General features: G+C 38.0%; 1 protein-coding gene across 16 annotated transcripts in view; it reads right to left on the reverse strand.

Moving 5' to 3' along the window:
- The window catches only part of ZBTB20 (zinc finger and BTB domain containing 20), a 501,814-nt gene that overhangs the window by 471,672 nt on the left and 13,004 nt on the right, over window positions 1–17,138 (reverse strand). For 9 of the 16 annotated variants that reach the window (XM_032751095.3, XM_072925270.1, XM_032751076.3 and 6 more), the window contains exon 1: window positions 1,505–2,808. The exons of 2 other annotated variants lie outside the window; for them this stretch is intronic. The gene's annotated coding sequence lies outside the window, so the exon portion shown is untranslated. Of the gene's footprint in view, window positions 1–1,504; window positions 15,573–17,138 lie in introns of those variants that run through there. 5 more of the 16 variants (XR_012054412.1, XR_012054413.1, XR_012054411.1 and 2 more) reach the window with 3 other exon arrangements.

Genomic DNA, 17,138 nt, shown 5'->3' on the forward strand with positions numbered 1-17,138 from the left:
GTTTTTAAGAAGTCCGCCTCTTGCTATTAAATAAATAATTTTCTATTAAAAAAGGTGATTGTTACTGCTCAGAGATCTCCAGTGATCAGCGTCCATTTTATATAATTACTTAGGATTCTCCAGAGCACTTTATGTAACAAACTTCCACTATCCCGTCTCTTTTTTCTTTTTTTTTCTTTTTTTTTTCTTTTTTTTGTTACCAGCAGAGTAGCAGTTTTACTCTCCAAAAGAAATGACAAGAGCTCAGATAAAAAGACCATTTTAAATGGATCAGTTTAAGCAGTCTTTAGAACCCATGATAAATCTGGACTCCAAAAACTCGACAATGCTAAATGGGCTATGAAATGCATCACAAATCCCTCCCCAGAAAAAAAAAAAAAAAAAAAGAAAAAAAAAGGAAGTAAAAAAAAATCAATTCAGAGAAAAGCTTAGATGTTTGAAAATACAAATAAGCAGCATATTTGTAGAATGAAAATGGTAAATAAATAGTTACTATTTCTGGACAAAATGGCTCGATAGATTTCATAATTTGCCACCACTGTAAAAAATATCTATTCCCTTCCCCCCTCCCTTCCCCGTCAGTACACACGGAAACACAAGCATAACCATGCATAAAGTGGGAGGGTGGGGGGCAGCCAAGGATACAAACTCCCTCTTAGAAAGTTTGAATTCTTATTAACCCAGTGATGCCTCCATAATGTTACATTAGATCAGCAACATAAAAGTTAGAATATATGTCTCCTTTCTTCCTAGCAAAGGAAACTGCAAAAACACTAATAATGAAAAATAGATGTTAAAAATATCCAGGAGGAAAAAGTACATGTACAATAACCAAAATTAACCCACACTGCCCCCAAACCAAAACAAATAAACAGCAAAATCTCTGAATAAAAATCCTGTCAGGAAGAGTGAAACCTGCCTTCTCTTTTTTTGCTTTTATTTACTGTATGCCAAGCATGGACTTTAAACTTACAGTGTGCATATATATAGAAAACAAAGAACGAGAGTCACCGTTAACCCTGGTCACCGGCATTACAGTTAAAAGTCATTGGCAAATACTAATAAACCCCCATTTAGCAGTAAATAAGGAAAACATGATATATGGATGGACAGATGGAACTGCATAAACAGAAAAGAAAAAGCAGAGAGACCCACAAACATACGGAGAGAGCTGTTCTAAAAGAGTGAAAGATATTGATTTACTTGGAACTAGTGTTAGAAAACAAACGTATTTGTTTCCTTCATGATTAAAAAAAAAAGTAATTAAAGTGAATCATAAGGGGGCACACCCTTAAATAAGTCGGGGGGGGGGGGGGACATTTGTAGAGGGTAAGGCCTTCTATAGATGGTCCGAATTTTAAGCTAGCAAATAGGTCTGGCAAACTTACATCTCTAAATTAAAAATCGAGGGGGGGCGGGGGGGGGGGGGAATAAAGAACTGGTGGTGATTTAAGGAGAGTAGAGGCTTTATTCTTTTATGTTTTATAAAAGTTGACTGGCCTACCTTGTTCCCCAGTCCTCAGTTTGTCTCCTCATAGTCGCTGTCTCCCTGGAAGTACAGTGTGAGTGGTAATGACTGCCTGCCTCCCTAATGAGTCCATTTTCCTGCTCTTGATGTTGTGTATATACACACACTGCAACCTACCTTCCAAACCACAGAGACGGGAAAGGGAGAGCGAGCGAGAGAGAGCGAGCGAGAGCGAGCGAGAGTGCGAGAGCCGGGGAGAGCGAGAGGAGAGAGAGAAAGGCGCACACAGAGCAGACAAAGCCCTCCTCCCAGACAGCAGACAACCCTCCTTCCCCGGCTCGCAAAACACAACTCGCCCAATGCAGCAACAGGTTCAATGCTGCCAGGCTGAGCCGCCGGAGCTGAGGTACGCCGCGCTGAGCAGGATCGCTGGCAAATAAACACTTGGCTGCCGGCTGGCTCCACCTTTCTTATTTATGTTACAGGATGTTGGAATGCATTGTTTCAGACAGTCCATATGATTATCATAAATACATTTTTTTGTGCGTATTAGCATGGAGCGCCGAAACGTATCAGCCATTCTGCTCCGTAACCTTATAGCTCTAACACATGCAGGGAAGGTGTAAACATATCTCTTTTGACAGGCAGACTACACAAAGCCCACTGATGATTTTAAAGTCATGAGATCTTTCAAGAAAGACGCTCCTGGAGATAGGTTTCCCCAGACAATAGGGGAGCAGGGAAAATTGATCTTGATGAGGAAGAAGTCTTCCTAAGAGACTGCTCGGTAAACAATTGAAAAAAAGAGGGCTATTCTCCCCAGCATTCCCTCCTTTCAAAAAATATATATTGGGAAGCTTCTGTCCCTACAGCTATAATAATGTGCTGTGCTTATGTCTGAACAGGTGCAATGCATATAGTACATGGTGTTACAAGGACAGAAATAAATCTCTCAAGTAAAAAAAACATTTTCCCAGTTGCAAACAGGCCAAGGTTATTTAAAATACAGGTCTAATCTGAAGAATGTTCTCCCCACTCCCTATATATTTTTGCTAGGGGGAGGTGAGGGGATGGACGGGTGGTAGAAGGTGAGAAGGAGAAGCAAAGATGGGAGAAACAATACATGTAACCAGTTACTATATTTTTATTTTTATAATATTCTGTCACATCTGAAGAAGATGTATGCTGCTTCTAAAATAATTTTCACTCAGCTCTGCTTCTCATCACGTGTAAACTTATGCTGTCACAAAAATTCTATTTATTTTAATGACAACTACAGACATGTCAAAGTAGGAAGACCGGGGAAAAAACATTTTGCACCTGTGTTTCATCCTTGGCAACGGTTCTTCAAGAGCTTTATCCATAGGGTGTTTTTTAGATGGAGATATTAAGTAAACAAAAAAAAAAAATTAAGTGATATTGCCAAGGTTATGTTGTAAATCAGTAGAAAAACAGATGAGAACTCACATCTCCTGAAGCAAAACAGACTTTTCCTGGAGTAACTCATACCCACCTAAAAGTTAAGTATCCTGTCTAAGCCAGTTGTGTAGGCTCCCTCTATTGTCAGTGGAGAGACAGGCACCTCCCAAATGCAATTCCTCCCAGCTTTCTCTGTCTCCCCACTAAAGAGGGAGCCTACACAACTAGATTAGGCTAAGCAGCTAGCTTGTAGTTAGCTAAATTAAGTAAAATTAATCTCACTTTTGATCTAAAGCTCTATTACAACATCCTGCTTCCCAAAATACATTTTTATTATCACATTTATTATTAGGCAATATATGCCTAAATTGTAGTGATGGAAGAGGGATAGCCTGCTGAGTAAAAGAGACAGGTAAACTCCCTAGATTCATGGATTTGTACCCTCAGGCTGGCTGGATATTCATGATTCACAGAGTCTTTATAATATTAACCGGCCTGGTGACTGGTGAATTTGATTAGCTTTGTTCACTGGTACACATTTTTGTATTTCACTTATAAACATTCTGGTTTTATCCAGATGTACAGTAAATACAGAAAATTTAAGTAATATATTTCAAAAGGTTAATTTTCATTAGTTTTTTCATCAAAACACAGCCTCTCTTACCTTAGGGTAAAATATCAAGAGTAAAAAGCTCTAATAGATGACTTAAGTTAACTCCTTGTGTAATATTTAGCTACGTACACACCTGGCATATGTAGAGGCAGCTCTCCAAGTTACTCTAAATAGATATTACAAAAATTTAGTAATATTGCATATTTTCTTCTCTGGACTTTATGACCATAATCACCTTATTGAAGGGTATGTAAGGTCAGGAAAGCAGAAGGGGCATTTGTAGACTTTGCTTCTAACTGTGGTAACTCGATCTGGCTGTGTAAGTACCAATTGAGCAGTCATTGCCTCAGTTTTTCCATCTGTAAAACAGACTCAACTGTAGCTCCATGAGTAGATGGTACTGTAAATATGTGAAGAGTCTTCCCATCTCGGCCTGGCATCTCTCAGAGTTTTACAATGGCAAATATTATGGGAAAAAAAATAAATACTTTGTCAATGGGACTTGTATCAAAGCAAGCTGATGAAAATCACAAGTTTTCATATCCTTATATTCAGTACAAATAGTGGGAATAGTCTCTGAAATTTAACGTTTAAAAACCAGGTCTACACCAAAATGAAGATATCAGATGTGAGAAGTTCTTAGCAGCCTGGAATATTTGACCCCAAACTAACATTATTTCTTTTGTCCTAGCAATCTTATAAATACCTGAAGAAATATTTAAAATGTACCAACTGTGCATAAAAAACCAGACTTGAATCCTTCAAATTTAAGTCATTTGGATTGGAAACTGTGTACTGAGTCAGAAACTCTAAAGTTTGAAAAATGTTCAGATTTGCATTTGATCCAGATCCAAAACCTGTAAGTTGGAAGGTACCTAGGTCCTTAACTTTTCTCTAACTTTCTAGAGATGTCATATATGCATCTGAACCAGGGTAACAGGCCAAACTTCCTCATGTTTTGAGGAATTCTGAATCTCAGTAAGAACACTAGAACTGAGCCCAGTGCCTCTCACTTACGACAATGCTTAGACCCAAACTTCAGCCCAAAGCCACCCCTTCCAAAGTCGCATGGTTTTTGTGTACTCACAGAACTATAGAACTAAACCAAACACTTTCAAACCTCAAGATTGTTGGAAAGCAAATATGCAGTAGATTCCAACTTAAGCTAGTTTTGACCTTTAATCAGAAATTAATTGAATTAATCTTAATAAAATCCAAATATATGTTTGACCTGAATGAAAAAACCCACAAGATGTGATTTGCACTACTGGTTCCTTGCCTGGAAGTCTTTCTTAGACTTAGATCCTAACCATCAATGGTTCAATTCTGGGTTGTCTTATTAATCATTTAGTCCATCTAAGACATTTTTAAAAATCCTGAGTGGTGCGATTTGAATGGAGAATCCTGATTTAATGTTTTGTCAACATAAAACTGCCCTTTTTCTTGCTTTAAAATGCTCAATGAAAGCTTGTTCACCACCACACCACACTCCTGTGGGCCTGCCATTCCTCCTCTCCATTACCTGAGGAGGTCAATGGCTATGCACTTGGATCATTTGCAAGAAGAGGAAGAAGGACGTGTTGCTGCTGGCAGCTTTCAGCTCGGTCACAGGGCTGGACACAGACCTGCTGTGTGACTGTGAGGACCTGCATGGCAGTCACACGGCCTGGCCATGCAGCAAACAGGCAAGCAAGCCCTTGGCATGTGCCAGGATCGTACATCTCCCATGACACAGACACCAAATTTTGGTTAGGCCATACATGGTGTCACCCCACGAGAAAGAGGCTGGAACAGAGGACTCCTGGCTGGCTTAGTAAAATGCTGCACTATCCATCCTGAATGCAAGAACAAGCAATGCTGGTCTACCTGGTAAATGATACTCCTGCGGTTTTTTTTTTCTGCAAACTTGTCTTCTCAGTCCAGAGTTAGTTTCTAGCAACGTCATTAGGGAGGCAAAAGAGCCCTAACCCCTCTAGCAAAGCCTCCAAAAGAATGAAAAAAATACTAGCACCATAAAGGCACATGAAAGAGTGGTGTGTTTGGTGCAGCTGGAGCACCCATCTCCAGTTCTGCCAGAGAGCTACTGAGCCCTGATTTTCAGTAGTAAGGGGAAGTTAGGGAAAACCAAAGTGCCCACCAGAACTGTGAAAGATTCTATTACAAATGACAAGATTCTGGATGATGGTTTGAGAAGGAAGGAATGTACTTCAGTGCCAAATAACGTATTCTAGACTGCTCTAGTTTTTCCTCTCCACTTTATGTCTCCAGGCGCACCAACATACTAAGTTTAGACATATCTTGTTGGCAGCCAAAACTGGAAAAGGAGTCACGGCATCATGTAAACATGTCTGAGGATAAGAGGTACTTCCTTCAGGAAAAAAAAAAAAAAAAAAAAAAAAAATTAGCTTCATAGCAGATACCTAAGGGTTGATTTTCAAGTGCTGAAGAAATTTAAGTAAGACTGACTCCATAAACTGGTTGGGTACCTTGCCTATCCCTATGATGGGCTAAAACACTGGTTTTGATGTACTTCACATTTTTGCTATGTGACATTTCCATTAAAACCTTCAGGGAGCTCTGCATTACCAGAATCCCAAGAACTGTTCCTAGAAACCAGGCTGGTTTAACACCATACTGCTGTTAAAAATCCCAGGCAAGCTTCCATGACAGCTCTGTTTCAGATGGTATAGGCAGGACCTAGAAGGAGTCACAGCAACATGTCTGAACTTGATTGCTTCCACTCCGTCCCCTTAATCATGTCCACGGGTCTCTGAGACTCCCCTGGTGTATCACACCACCTTGTTGCCAGCCCAACAGGATTGGTGATTCACATGTCTCTACTGGTGTCCTGCAGCGTCTCTGCAACTTTGTGCAAATGTAATGAGAGAGATGCCAATTAAAAAAGCTCAAGAGTCCTGCAGTGTGGCAGGCTGATTCAAATTAGATACCTGTATGAAGCGATTAAAAATAGGTTTTTTAAACCTGAAGATAACAGGAGGACAATATGTTTGATTTACATCAGCAGGGGCCAACGAAAAACTTAGAAGGACCACACAAAGCTCTTTATTCCTGCAGATTTACTGGTGATGATGCTGAGGACAGGAAAGGGGAAATACAGTGCACTTCTGGTGCCTTTCAATATGCAAAGAATGTCAATTGTTCTCCCATCTCAGCAGTCACTACTTACTGCCAGACCTCCAAATAAGTAATACTTTCCTTTAATATAGAGACTTTGGTTCATCATACCATATTTCAGGTGCATGTAATCATAAATCAAATCTCTCAACTTCTTTTGGCAACAAAACTACTGTCATTCTCATTTTACAGATAGCAAAAAAATAAATGGAAAAAGTTAATCACCCTGTTGAGAACAGAAAGTGAAACTGGGATGTTAGCCCTTCCTGATCAGAAGTTCAGGCTATGTTGCCTCTATGGATCAGTCTCTCAGACAGCCCAGCTGATTGACAAGACTGGGATGCACTTACTGAACCAGAACTGGCTTTTCTATTGTTTTTTTCTTTTCTTTTTTTTTTTTTTTTTTAATCTCAGAATGTCCTGAATAATAAACCAGATGCAAAACTGACATGTCTTCAACAGTTTAAATAGATTTGTGTAAATATGTGTGCAAGTAATGTCTACCAAATACCCACTTTCCTTTCTGATGTACTACCTGTACTTCAGTGGAGGAACACTTTGCATACTGTCTGTTCCCCTAGGCCACATGCATTAAGGCTGCAAAATGGTGTTTCTGTTGCATAATCATCCCATGTCATACATTTCTCTAATACTGTGTTGGCAAATGTTACTGCTACATCAGTAAATCGTGAGAGTGATATCTCACAATGTAACAATTTTTGTCCCAGCAAGGCCAATCCCTTGCTTTTATATTCATCAACACTGGTGTACATCAATCACCACCTACAGGGGCTGAGAGTCCTCATCAACTCCAGAAGACAGTATCATACCAACATATCACTTTCCAATTCAAAAACCAAAACCATACAAAAAGCCTTTAGACATAACATGCACATGAACTTGGGATGTCCATGTGTTATTAGCTGTCTGTCCTGGATGTGTGGATTGTGATGCAATTATTTAACTCCTAGCAAGGTACAATAATGTATAGCCTTGGCTATACATATATGTTCATCCTCTCCACTTACAGGGTGCTGGGATATTACCTTTATTTGCATGGGTAGGCCATTAGTGACCAATTTAGCTGTTGAGCTAACATGCCAGGCCCTCATGCAAGCTGGGGAGTCACAATGAAGTCAGATCTTGTTACATAGCCCACTGCATTGTAGGGGGTGCACCCTCTTATATAACTACAGGGTTCCCAAAGGTTACCTCTGATTCCATTAGAGACACGTGTTGCAGTTCAGCCAACATTTAAGGACTTACAAATTTGATTAATTATTTATGAAAATCCACACTGAATCCATCCCAAACTGAACAACAAATAGTAAAAAGTAGTTTTATCAAATGAAAGGAGCTTTGGTAACAAAGCAGGATGCACATTCATCATTCTCTTCTGCCAGATAATCAGAATAACCAGGAAAGATTTCTATTTTTGCCTCAGAAAGTTAAGGAGCATGCAGACTATTAAATGCTGTCATAACGATTTCAGAAGTGAAAATTCTGAAGCTCAAGGTGGCCAGCATTTCTACTTTTACCTTGTTTAAATAGTAGGGCGAAAACTGCCAACAAACCAACACAAACTTCTGCAACTCTAGCGATTGTCGTAGCAGTTGAGATGCACTAAGATTATAATGAATGAAGATCTGATCTAGATGGGGAAATAAAGAGAGACACATCACTAGCAGCATTTTGGAAGATGTTATTTTACCCTCTGGGTGAAATTGAATAGTTTCATAAGCCTATCAGCGTGAATCCATTCTACCTGGAAAATATTTATGTCAGCATTTTCAAAGATGCTACTCATTCAAGAGGTAATTATCTCCTAGTTCAGAATATCACACCTGAGAATACTGCCCCCCAAATGAATAGCCATTTCTGGAAAAATAAAAACAAAAATGTAATGTAAGTGTATCAGATGTATGAAGATGGAAATATCATACTTGAACATTTATTGACTATATGAAGTGGACAAAAACTTCTCTACAGAAAAAAAAGATAAAAACTGTTGAAATTTCAAACATCCGAAAACTCTTCAGTAGGCTCTAAAAGTTATGTGATTGTCTTAAAAGCCAGTGTTTTTTTTAGAAAAATCTCTGTTATGAGCAGTAGCATTTTTAAAGCTTTTTTATGCAATTGTTAAAACTAGAAATCTCTCTATGTATTTCTTAAAGCTAAGGATGTATGACCAAAAAAAAAATAGTATGTACAATAATGCTGCAATATTTGAAAGAAGCAACACTAAGTGGCATTATTCATCTAATATGAACAGGACTTCACCATGACATCCTTTCAATGGATGTAGGATTATTTTCCTCAAATACAGTCATATAGTGAGAAAGTTTCTCTATAAGCTATTCCTCCATGTATTATAGGCAAGGGTAAACCCATGCTTTTACCAGGCAAACTGAAGTTGTAAGTTACTGAAAAGTCTGGACTTTCACTCAAACTTCTTTGGTTTGTTTCTCACTTTGAAGCAGTTCAGCCCAAAATTTCACTGTGACACCTATTGTCAGCTGGCCCAAATTCCTGCAAAGTCCCTGTGCTTAGTGTTTCTGGATATGCACCCCTAAAATCCCACTGCCAGCTAACAGAAAACATAAAGCCTGGGGACTGGGGGCATTTAGGCCACGTGGCTCTGACCTGTGAGCACAGAAAAGTGCCTGATTCTGTTTCAGGGCTAACTAAATATTGTGAGGCCATTCAGTAAAGCAATGAAAATGAGTAACACATCAAGCAAAGGTTTATCTTTGACAACCTCAGAAGCCCACTCCAACAGCAAACTGCTGAGCCCTGTATCAAACACACAGGAAACATTGGTAAGATGTAACCTTTTTACTAAAAGCAGTGCCACCAACTATAGGTAAAAAGTCTCATGTTCACAAACCTTGATTATGTGTAGACCACCTCAGGATTTTTTCTGTGTGTATATGGGCAGGATTTGTGAGCTTTGAAACATTTAATCAGAGTTTTCTGAAGAATAAAGAACCAAGATGCACTAGATGTAATAAAGAAAAGGAATGTCCTGGTCTCCTTCTTATTTTTCTTTTTTTATTTTCCTTTATGTAAGCTAAGCTCTATTAGAAAAACCAGACTGGGTTGAATTAGTCCTTTAGTTTTAGCCTAAAGGAGAATATTTTTTTATAAAGTGAACACAGTTTGCTCAGCTGTTTTAAAGGACACATTTAGAGGTGCATTTATTTTCCTGAAGTATTAATTGAAGTTCATTTTGAAAGGAAAAGATGAGAGAGTTTATTATTTAAAGCCAAAGAAATTAAAAGCAAAAAGTTGTAATAACTGAAAATTAAGCCTCAGGTCTTATTTTACACAAGAACAGAGATAAGAACCTTTCTCTCAATCAAACCTGTCAAAAATAGGAAGACCTACAAGGTTAGTGGTGGTGTAAGTCTGACAGAAATGAGCTTTGGTATCCTATAGACAAAAAACACTTTTACTTTGCCTGTGATTGAACAAAAGGGCCTTTCATTACAGAACTAGAACATACAGAACAAGGTGACATAATATTTTCAAAATGATATAATAGAAACAAAGTGTACCAATTTCAATGCCACTCTTTAGTCAGGTTTTGTAACAAGCCCAAGTCAGGTACTATTTTATGGTCAAAGGGCTCCTTTTCTATAACTTTCTTTGCAAATATTAGCTAGGACTGTAAGATTTTTTATTGCCACCAGGATTATCTATGATTATATAATGAGAGATCCCCTTTGTAATATCTGTGCAATTAGGCATAATTAAGTTTGTCAGAGGAACGTTAATTTCCTGATTTTTGAGTAAATAAAGAATCAATGTTAACATTGCACTAATCAGTACTAACTAACACTTAATTTGTTTTGTTTCAAAGTCAGAGGTCATATTGTGAAACCATTTGATGATATGCAACAAAAAAACTCAGCAAAATAAACAGAAGTTGGAATAAAGATAACTTTATATTAACTGGTACTTTGCTGTCCTCCTGTTCCATTTGTTGAGTTGTCATGAAGCCAACAAAATATTGGTAAGAATCAGGATACAAATATGACTTTTAGTAGTCTCTGTTGTAGTTTCACAATGCATCGACATTTGTTTTTAACACACTGTGATAATATCACAGATGTTAGAACCATAAATGCCAGTATACCTTTAAGCCTTCTGTTTCAGAAACAAAGGTACTACCACTACAGCTACATGGAATTCTCACCGCTTCAGGAAACCATTTGAGGGCCAGGCACCAAGCAAGGGAAGAAAATCGTGTCTGACAGAAATCCCACATAAATATCGAGCTATATATCACACATCCATCCAACTGAGTAAGCAAATGAGTTTCAGCCTGAAATTCCTAGGGATTCCCAGAGTAAAGCTGCAATGTACCATAAAAATTCATTGGGGATTCTCAGATATGGGATTATGGGGGCAAACTGTGAGCAAGTTGTTAACAATTACTTGGTGCAGCACAGCTATTCTCAGTCATGAGAGCTGAGTCTGCCTGTTTAGGCACCATGTGCAGCTCATGTAGGCATCTTTAAAACAGGTATGAGAAAAATAGCCACAGGGTTATAATGAAGAGAATTTATGGGGGATTACTCTCCCACATTGCTGTTTCAACATAAACAGTACTCTGGGCTCCAAGTATCAAAATGTGATAATGCTGAAGGTCTATGTAACATTATTATATCTTCTTTTTCTTGAAAAAAAAAAAAAAAACAGTAAAACAGTAAATAGTTTCTACATTGAGATGACTGACAATTGTCTTCAGAGTCAACACTGCTTGACACATCCAAGATTCTTGTGTTAGGAGACTGACTGGAAACAAACAAGTGTCAGCTCACATCTAATGCAATCTTTAATTAGAACCTCACAGTCAGGCAGGATACAAGCTTTCTACATCCTAAATTAAAGCTGTAATTTTGGAGCACAAAAAGTCAACCACCAGGGAACAAAAGCACATGCATACTGCTAAAAGTCAACTCAATCTGACCCCTGCTTCAAAATATGAGGATAAGTGATAAACTACATTTTTTGGAGCAGACAAGATATAACAATTGATATGTATTTTTAGTGTTAGGTACTTAATGATGCTTGAAGTTCTTTGGGATAACTACAGGCTACTCCTCTAAGAAAAGTTATGTGCAAGACAAATAAAGCCCAAAAATCTGACTTACAGGTTCTATCCACATTCATGTTACTACAGCATCCACAGGTCTCAAAGCTTAACATTATCCATTCCTTTCTACAACAGGAGTTCACTTTCAGAGGAATGAGAATACTTGCTTCACAATAGCTCAAAGGTGTTCAAATCCCTGCCAGACACTAACACTTCATTCCATTCATTTTAATGGAAAATAGATGTCCAAATTCCCAAAGACAGCCCTTTTACCACTGGGCCTAAAGAAGGAGATTACTTGAAAATATCTTTTTATCACAAGAGAAGACAGGAAAAAAAATTCCAATTAAAATTGGTGGAATTGATCGAAGAATGAAAGCCATCAAGGAACAAGACAGGCAAAATAGGGAATAAAATAAGGGAAAAGTGCATAAAGTTATCACAGTCTCCTCAAGGAGTAAAAAAAAAAACAACATTTCCTTCTAGAGTAAAATAAGATGTTTCAAGTTTGTTTTCTAACTGCTAAAAAGAAGTGTAGATTCAAGACTAGGAAGAGGATTGAAAACTGTGGCAAAGGCAGACCATAAAGCTGGAGGGAAAACATTGTACCATGAATTACTCAATTGTCACAATTAAATGGCCAAAAGTTACTCGAGTGTTTTAGGAGCAGCCATAATCACCACTAACATCACAGGTTTAACTTTGAACTGAAAAACTGCTCAAAAAACATTCCTAGGCAATACTACTTGGACTAAAAAAAGTATTTCCTACAGCAGTCTTTAGGCTTATCATGGAAATCTGCACACATCTGGGATAGGCAGTGGATTGTGGCATGTAGTTAAAAAAGTACACTAAAAGACCCCAGCTGAGTTGCAGCCTTTACCTTCTCCTCTTAGCACCTCCAATTCTCCAACACCTCCCTGCTAACTCAGCCTTTCAGTCCTCACTCATCTCATGTGCACTCAAGATTAGATCAAGTCCTGGGAATTTCTAACCAGAGCTCTGGGCCTAAGACCATCCCTATGGGGACAGGGAATTTGATGAATAAAGAGCCAACCATCCTACACAGTTACTACTCCACACACTTCTCCCACTGTGGCCATGCTCTCAAGCCACAGAAAGCTTCTTGGAATTTCCTGCGGTACCTGATACATCCTTCTCACTCTTAAAGCAGCATATGCATTTCCATCTTTGAGAAAACATCACTAAAGCGTTTATATAGTTACTTGTAAAACTAATAGCTGGATTTTGAGAGAACTACAGCTAAGATTGCACAGAGAGGGTAATCATAGCATCACAGAATGGTTTGGGTTGGAAGGGACTTTAAAGATCATCCAATTCCAACCCCCTGCCTTGGGCAGGGACATCTTTCACTACACCAGGTTGTTCAAAGCCTCACCCAGCCTGACCTTGCACACTACTGGCACACGGATGCTCACTACTTTGCAGCTGTGAGAGAGATTGAAAAAGCGAACAAACAAAAATCCCCAGAAGCAAAAAAAAAGGCAATGAACTATTGAGAACCACTAAATATGATAAATATGAACAAAAGCAGCACAAATTGTATGGTACTGGTAAATTAGCATATTTTTCTTTTTTTAGCAATAGAAAGCATCTGAGTTGCACTGGCTTTTAGATGGGTACTCCCCGTGCTCTCCCATGTAAAACACCAAACCAAAACTCACACAGATGTGATTGTAAAGACAAAGCCTTGACAGACAAAGCTTGAGGTGTTCCAAAAGCAGAAATACATTTGACCAAAGATGGCCTGCTCAGCCCCTCACAATAGACCCAGGGAAGATGTTATAGCATTTTGCTCCAGGAGTTGCTTATATATAGTTTGGCAAAGAGTCCATGAGTCATGTTACCTATATTTACAATGTCAGATACAGAAACAATCCAGTGCTGACTATTCAGGATCTGACACTTAGAAATGTTTACATGAAAATAACAAAGAATAGGAAGAAGTGATGCTTGAAAAATCAGGCTCTATTTTCTATCTGCAAGTGAGAAATTTAAACATTCTAAGACTCAACAGGAAAGTGACATGAGTAAAGCAGTTTTGCCCTTCTTAAAATACAGCAAAAAAACATAAACTCTTGCCTTCCCACTTACATGGGGAGTAACACTTTCAGGGCCTGATGAGAGACATGCTACTAGTCAATGGGATATTTTTTCAAATTATGCTAAAAAAAGAGTAATAAACAAAACAAGTTTGAACATGAATATATAATACTTCTAGTATCCAAAAACTTACATTAAGTAATCTGAGTATTCTTTAACAGGTCTAACAAACGCCAGCACTCTCACACAGGTTTTCCATCCCAACTGTTAAATCCAGACTGCAACCTTCTTGCTCTACTGTTAATATTAAAGATACCAATATTACAAACTGAAGCTTAATGGTCAAGACACTTAAAAATATTCATTTATTCGACTTCAAGAGAAGTTGGAGAAAACAACAAGTGTATGCAAGTAACAAAACCCAAGATAATTCTTTAACAGTATAGTGGAGGCATTGTCAAAATTGTTCAAGAAGTTAGGATGACTTCATATCCATCTCAAAAAATGCAGATGATTTATTTTTGAAGACTCCTCAAGATGAGATGTCCTTGTAAGTGAAACTACTCAAGCAGGACTCTGATGAGTTTCATGATCCTGAAAGTGAGACGTTTTAATGCTGTCATTATCATTATTAAACATAGCTGCAATGATGATTTAAATCTGTGTTCCAAATCTCCTAGATGCTCTTAAACATTAGACACCTTTGTGTTTTGAAGACCCAGAAGTAAGCTTACCAGTTGATTATGCTGTAAAGAAAATCTCTGCTTAACAAGACAGATGCAACCTTATTTTGTCTTAATGATGTTGCCTTCAGTGGAATACAAAAGGAGCAACTGATAGCAATGATTGAAACATTTATTTTAGAGACTTGTAAATTCACCTGTCCACTACAAAAATCTCCAACAGAAGAAACAGGAGGATAATAAAAGAAAAAGTAACAGCATTGAACAGTGTTATTAGTGCAGGTTGGCTACCTGAACATGACAAATGATCTCCTAATGACCACAAGTTTACGGACAATGAAATGTATGTCTCTGTATGCTATTAAAAAATGAAAACCACAGGTAGTGGTACAGTGTTACCAAAGATATCCAGAAACGAGAACTGCATGAGAAAGATGTCTTTACTATTTGGTTAGACAGAAAAAAACAAATTTGAAACAAGAATGTTTAAAACTATTTCTTCTGCTTCTGATATATGGCTGCTCAGTGCTGTATTTCAGCCACACTAAGTGAAAAAGTAATGGCCAAACTCTTCCAAACCTGTACTATAGAGCCTAAAGACAAATCTGCTGTTACCAGCAGGCTGGATAACTCCAGTGAAAAAGGGTAACCTGAGTGAAAAAGTGCCCGTGGTTCCCAGAGACACTCAGTGTTCCTCTCAGGAAAACGTGATTCTGCATTTGCATCAACAAGTGTCTTGAAATTTGCACTGAGAACAAGAAGGACTTTGATCAAAAAATAGCACACATTTTTCTCTGCAAGGAACTTTACAGAGAGGTACTAAATTTACAAAAGCAGTTGAAGGAGGTTTCAGAGGGACTTGACAGATTACAGGCTGATGACACTACCATTACAGCCTCAGTGGAAATGTGGTTTGATCTAATTAACAACAAAGAACTAGAACCACTGAAGAACAAAATTAAAAAATTATTCAAAGACTCTTGGAAGCTTTCCATTTCATAGCCACCAGGATGGATTCGAAACACAGACGGATGGGATTAAACCCAGGATAAGACATCATTGAACAGATTCCATGTATCTCCAACATTCTAAGATTAAAAATATTTATTCTTATACATATTTTGCCCTCAAAATGTGATTTAAAAATTGATTTGATAGAACAAAATTAATTTAATCAAACAGGTGGAAAATACAGATGTTAAATTAGGGCAGACAAGATGGCTGAACTTAGAAATGCTGGATTTTAGAACAGATGCATTGCTGTCCAGCCAACTCAGCATCACTTTTTACACATTTTTAGTTTATTCATATTGCTTTCATTGAAACTCTGTAACAGCATAGGTGCTAAAATCAAAGAAACTAGTGAAGCGCACCAATATACAGAGTTAGATATAAAGCTTCATAGACCTAAATTTTTTCACAAACTACAAAGACTGCGAAGATTTTAAGTACAGAATCACACACTTTGCATTTTAGGTAACGTGTCTTTTTGTGTTATGGATAAATACACCCATAAAATACATCACATCATTTGTGTGTGCTGTTTCAGTGAATAATATATTGCATTTGAGTGATTCCTCCAATAGGCTTTTGCAGAAAAAAAACAAAAAAAAGTCATGCTGGGGAGAAAATTTCAACTTTGATACATTGGCTGCTGTTTCCACATACAAGTTTTCTCTCCACACCCAACAGAGAACACATACCTTAGCTGAACAATTGTGAGCATATGTTAGCTATGCCAATATCCTGTGGAAAGCAACAAAAGGCTTTAACTTATTTTTAACTGAGAGAATCACATAACTACGAAAGCTTTTCCTTGAGAATTTCGAGTCAAATTGGGATTACTGTACTTCCCTCTTTGGGAAGTTGCATGATTATTAATCTTATAATTAAAAAAGTAGAAGTTAATGAGAAAACATGTTAACATTGGATGATTTATGGGCCTATTAATACTAAAAGTGTATTGGGAAAAAAAAAAAGGGGGGAAAAGGAAAACTCCATTGTGTAATCCAGTTCTGATGAAATGCTGGACAATTTTGAGACTGATAAAGTGAGTCACTGCCAACTGACTCAGCATGACAACAGGAGTTCATTGTTGCCTTCGGACTGAAGGAAGCAAGCACGCAGTTGGTTCGTACCGGATTTGTTCTTTCACTAAAATGTGCTATTTCCACCGTCTTCTTCTCCTCCTCTCACATCTTCCATCAGACCCTCTGGTGTCTCCAGTACACACTGCATTTATTAAGCCCTGCAGTATTCAGCTAGCATTGGATACAACACACATTAAGCCCTCAGATGCTGCATGTTACAAAATTAACTTAAAAGGCTGGAATGCAGCTCCATTTTTAAGTCCCAGTATATTTATATTTCACATATGGTTTTCGCTAGGCTATTCACAGGGGGGACTATAAAGCATCTCAACATGTGAGGTACTCTTGTAAACCTCACCATGTCCTCAATTGCACTTACTGTCCTCAGGCATGGGGGATGTTGTACTGGAAGCATTAATATGTATATACGTGCTGCTTTTTACATCCACATTTCCTTCTGCTTGTAGGTTTGGCAACAGCAGGATTGCTGAATTCAACTCAAAAAATGGAATTCCTGTTTGTCTCCACAGCTTTCCAAAGATTAACTTCTGCCAGTCACTGCAAC

The sequence above is a fragment of the Taeniopygia guttata genome, chromosome 1 (genome assembly GCF_048771995.1).
Source record: "Taeniopygia guttata chromosome 1, bTaeGut7.mat, whole genome shotgun sequence".
Lineage (NCBI taxonomy): Eukaryota > Metazoa > Chordata > Aves > Passeriformes > Estrildidae > Taeniopygia > Taeniopygia guttata.